Below are 5,890 nucleotides of genomic sequence, written 5' to 3' on the forward strand. Positions count from 1 at the left end.
CCAAACAGTGGATTAATATTATGTCCTATATATTATTTTGCAATTCTAAGTAGTCTTCTATTTGCTAATTAATTATTAATTATGTGGCAGTTTTCTTTGTTATAAAGGTAAGTGCATTATATTGTTATCCAAAAAATAAGATATTCTATGAAATACAGTATAAACATTGATTAGGACCCTATATATTATATTTATATATATATATATATATAATGCATTAACATTAAATATTAAGGTTTTAATTTTATACTATTTTTATTCAATTTTTTTTCCTCCTTTTTCAAAATCCTTTAAAATATTTTAATTCAAATCATTTCACTATTATTCACAAACTATCCCACTACTATTTGCAGATTTCTTATCTCATCTCAACTCTTTTATGTTAGGAGTGTAATCGGTCCAATCCAGTTTGGGGGAGGTCACAAACTGAAAATTTTGGTCCACACTTTTTGTCAAACCGGACTGATTACACCTACTGACTAGACCAAACCGTTAGCTATCGATTCGGTCAATCTGATTCGATTTTTGGATTACACCATGGACTGAGACTGACCAACTTGATTTTCGGTCCAGTCCAATCCGGACCGAACGACACCCCTAATCTATGTAACCAAACGAAACCTAACTTTTTTCCATTGTTATTTACTCCACTTACAAAGGAGAGACAATAACTCTAAATAGACATTAAAAAAAAAATTATAAAGGTAAAAGAGTGGGGCTATTATGCCACCCACCCTTAGCACTTGGCGTATTGTCCAGTGGTTTTTTTTTCTTTTTTTTTCATATTTTTTTAATACATTTAAATATTTTTAAAAAATACATCAATATACTTAAAATCACTTTCTTAATCATTAAGTAAAAAAAAATTAATTAGTAGTCAAATGGAGCAGTCAAAGTGGAAAAACAAAGTAGTTTTATTCAAGGTAAAAAACCATCCTCTCTAATTCGAAAAAAAGAGTAATTTAGGTTCAGTGTGTAAGTTCCATGTATTTCTTTTGAAAATTAATGGGATTCATATTAAAACATAAGTTTTCTAATATAGGTCTCAAATTTTTCTATTTTTTTTTAAGAAAATGTGCTGTACTTATCCACCGTATGACTGTAAAACCATTTTCTCCCGTCTAGAATTCTACTTACATTTACGAAAATAAATAAAAAAAATATCCCAAAAAACAAAATGGGCCCCCGCCCGCGGCTAGGGGAGACAGTGGAATTTGTAACTTTTTTTATCAAAAGCCAAACCTTATCAGACTGACAATCCACCCTCGAAAAGTGGCCCAATTAGGCTAAGTATAAGAACAGTAGCGTTTGATTCTTATCTGGGCATAACCTTGCTATAAGAAGCCCCAAGGAGACAATAAAAAACCAAAAATAAAATTATAATGGAACATTAAGGTTAGACGCCTGGCCTCGAGCCTCAGAGACAGGCAGCTGGGCTTGGTCCAGCTGGTCACATTACTCCAAGTTTAGGCTTCCATATTGCAGGTCATATAACCTTATATCATAGTGCATTAATATCATATTTATAGAATAATTTAATGAGGGTTTTATGTTCACCTGACATAATTAATTTTCCCCTAACTTTGATATATTTTCCTTCGGAATGGTTAATTAGAATGGTTTTTGTTTATTATCAATAATAAATAGATCAGGGTGATCCAAGATCAGACCCAATTAAAACATTGTTCTCAAAGCCTCTCTTTGGTTAAACCAAAACATGCTATGACTCAAAATATGAGTGATATACAGATTCCTCAAGAAGTTTGGTAACAAAACCAAAGATATACACTGTCTGTACGTACCAGCAGCTTCTCAGTCCACTTTCTTCATTTTTCTGTTATCCTATTTGATCTAGCTCTCTCTTGGTATATATGGGTGTTTTGGATATCTAAGAAAATATGCAAGAAACAGTACTGGGGACAGAGAGACCTACCTTTTGAGCTGAAGTTCCAACACAAAAAGCCAACAAGAGCTTGACGTGGTGTAAAGCTATTGGCTGGTGATAAGCTGGGGTTTACGTGGCACCAATATCCCCATCTAAAGGTGGACTCAAAATATAAATGTAATTGAAATTTCTGAATAATTTAATTTTTACAACTTGAAACTATAATATGTAAATACAATTGTATAATATGTACATATAACTACCTTTGATCTTCTTTCTTTTTACCTTCACCATTTTTAGTAAAATGGAAAAGAGTAATGCAACGTATAGTCATAAAGTGCATAAGTATCATATAGTCACTTTAAAAAAAAGTAAATTTTACTATTAAAAAATTAATTTTTTTATACCAATTTCTTATTTATTTACTTTTTTTAAAATAATTACACAATATTTATACACTCACAATTACTGTTATTATTGCTCAATAAAAAATGCCTAACAAACTCCACGGTTTTTGTTATATCATTTCTTGGGCATGCCTTGGAATCATCCAATGCATGAACACGTACACGTGGCAATTCAATAAGGTTGCATGTCATGTTAAGTCTTTTTTTTCTTTCTTTGTTACAATTTCATCCCAATATTAAAATAGTACTGCTATTTTAAGACTTATATATCACGTATTATTTATATTGTAATTTAATTTAAAATATAATTTTTAAAATTTGAATCTTATAAATTAATTTTATTATTTAAATGATGTGAATGATATAATTTATATACTAATTTAATAATAAAATAACTCTATTATTTTTAATATTTTTTAGTAAAAGTGTAACACAACGTGCCATCTCAAATAAAATGCCTTTTTTTTTAAAAAAAAATGTCGGATGTAACAATCAAGAGAGCCAGCTTACGTGGGATGAAGTGTACAACTATTTCAAGCAAAAAGTTGCACCATGTGATATCATTTATGCCAAATATCTCGAGCTCATTGGAGTTTGGGGAACTAAAGGGATTAACACAAATCTCAGTTGAAAGGACCCAAAATCTCATAATTTGTCTATATGGAATTATATCCGCCACGTGGCAAAGATGCCTAGCTAGCTAATGCTTCGAGCATGCATACTGATCAATTACGTACACACCTTCCGGTTTAGACCATAAAACCAACCTTGCGTGTAAGAAATGCACAAGTTTAGAATATCCTCATCCTCTTTGATTATGCTTTATTTTTTCTGAAATAAATAGAACTTTTATTCAAGATATTCCGAGTTACAAATGACAATTAGAATTTTCAGCCATAACAATATCTTGCAGTTGCAGTGTCGTCATAGGATAGTCTTCTATCCAGATTCTTTCCTCAGCCTCCCTAATTGTCATCTTTGTCAACTTGTGAGCTACCCCAAGGTAATGAGTCTGCAATTAGTCCCACATATCCAAGAAATTATCTGAATAATTAATTTGATTTCTTTTGACCCTCAGACCAAACATCATTTGTAGAAGGAAAGATCTAAAGGATAAGACAAACTGATTCTTCTTCTTGTTGACATATAGGACGTAAGGAATCATCGTCTTTTATTTTCCTTTTATGCAAGTTCTGCATGCTTTCCATACAAAATTCTTTACTACTCCTGGAACATTATTAATGAACTTCCAAATTGCTTTCTAAGGTCCATTGTTATTGTTGCTCGAGCAATCTCCATCGATATCCTTCCTTTTATTTGCTCGATCCGTTTGTGTAATACTAACTTATGGAGTATACTATTTTGCTCAGACTTAGTGGCAACCAGCCACATATCATTTCTGCTTCCTGGTTAGTGAATACTTCATGAATGAGAGAGGTATTCCACCATCCTGTATTTGGAGTTTCTCAACTTTGGCTTCTTTATGTAGAACTTTGACTTGTGATTACACCTTGAGTGAATAAGGTTAGGGTAACTGTAGAGGATTCCAGTAAATCAGTTATTGATTTACGGAATCCTCCTTAATCTTATCCTCCTTGATTATAGGAGATATGGTTTTCCCTTTGTAATTATCTTTCCTCTTTTATCTCTTTGTATTCAAACTATACTTTGTTTCGTATACATCTACATAAATGAAATACTCCACCCCAGAGAAGTAAGGTGGTTTTACAAACATTGTTATGATATCAGCTAGTCTTTTGGATTAACATCCTCGATCCTCTCATGGCCGATTCTTTTTTCTCCTTCAACAACATGATTCACATGGTTACTATAAAACTTCCATCCACAAATTATCTTCTCTGGCAGAATCAACTCCTTCCTCTCCTTCAATGTCAGAATCTCCTTAGCCATGTCGATGGTTCTAGCGCAGCGCCTCCAACCACTATCGTCTCTGAGTCTTGTTCTCAACCGAATCTGAAATATGCAGAATGGCAACTTCAAGATCAACGTCTTCTCAGTCTCCTCTTCTCTTCCTTGACTGAAGAAGCCATGGTCGAAGTCCTTAGTCTTATCACCGCTCGTGATGTCTGGCTTGCTTTGGAAAATTCCTTCAGCCATATTTCCAAGACTCATGAATTTTGCATCAAGGATGATTTGCAGCTCATCAAACGTGGCACTCGGACTGTCACTAAATATTCCCGTTCATTTAAAGCTTTATGTGATCAACTCACTGCAATGGGCCGCTGGGTTGATGACACAAACGAGGTTCACTGGTATCTCAGAGGATTGGGCACTGACTTTGCTAATTTTTCTACTGCCCAGATGTCTCTCACCCCATTACCAACCTTCAAAGATTTGGTTCTCAAAGCTGAAAGCTTTGAGATTTTCTAGAAGTCACTCGAGTCCTCCTCTGTTTCCTCTGCTACTTTTACTGCCACCAAAGGGTCTTTTCCTCCATCTCGAGGTGGTAGCAACTCCTAAGTTCCGTCGTTCTAGCGGCGGGCATAATGGAGGCCATGGACATGGACGTGGCGAACGAGGTTCCTATACCCCTTGGTGTCAGATTTGTAAGACTGAAGGGCACATTGCCAATCGCTGTCAGAATCGTTACGAACGTACCGAACCTATGGCTCATCTTGTTGAAGCTTTCACCATAGTCTATTCTCTGTCAAATGGCTCAGAGTCTTATTAGTTCACCGATACCGGCGCTTCCGCTCACATGACACCTGACTCTTCTCAATTGGAAAAGGTTGAGGCTTATCATGGTAAGGACTACATAATAGTGGGAAATGGTGCTTCTCTCCCTATTACTCACACTAGCACGCTCTCTCCCTCTTCCAAATTTAAACTTTTAGATGTTCTTGTTGTCCCTCATCTTACCAAAAACTTGTTGTCCATCAGCAAAGTAACCTCTGATTTTCCTATCTCTGTCACTTTTTCTCATGATAATTTTGTTATACATAACTGAGTCACAAGAATGGCGGTGGCAACCGTCTTTATGTGTTGAATCGTGGCAACTCTGCATTGTTTCTGTCCTTAGGAATAAAAATTTACATGCTTCTTTTGAATTATGGCATGCTTGCCTTGGTCATGTAAATCACTCTATTTTATCTCTCTTGAATAAAAAAGGACAATTATTTCTCACTTCTTTATTGCCTAATCCATCTCTTTGCTCTACTTGTCAACTCGCTACGAGTCATTGCTTCCTTTTTCCCCAATTACTACTCGATCTAATGATATTTTAGGTCCCATCCATTGTGACATTTGGGGTCCCGCTCTGGTCAAATCTAATTTAGGATTTATCTATTATGTGTTATTTATCAATGATCACTCTCGCTTTACTTGGTTTTATCCCATAAAATTGAAATCGGATTTTTTTGATATTTTCCTCCAATTTCAAAATTTGATCGAAAATCAACACTCCACCAAAATTAAAATTTTTCAAAGCGATGGTGAAACCGAATTTACAAGCAATCAATTTCAATCTCACCTTCGACAATTTAGCATTCACCACCAAATGTCTTGCCCATACACTCCTTCCCAAAATGGTAGAGCTGAGCGCAAACATCGTCATGTGACGGAAACTGGCCTTGCCCTC

Source organism: Juglans microcarpa x Juglans regia, chromosome 3S (genome assembly GCF_004785595.1).
Source record: "Juglans microcarpa x Juglans regia isolate MS1-56 chromosome 3S, Jm3101_v1.0, whole genome shotgun sequence".
Classification (NCBI taxonomy): domain Eukaryota; kingdom Viridiplantae; phylum Streptophyta; class Magnoliopsida; order Fagales; family Juglandaceae; genus Juglans; species Juglans microcarpa x Juglans regia.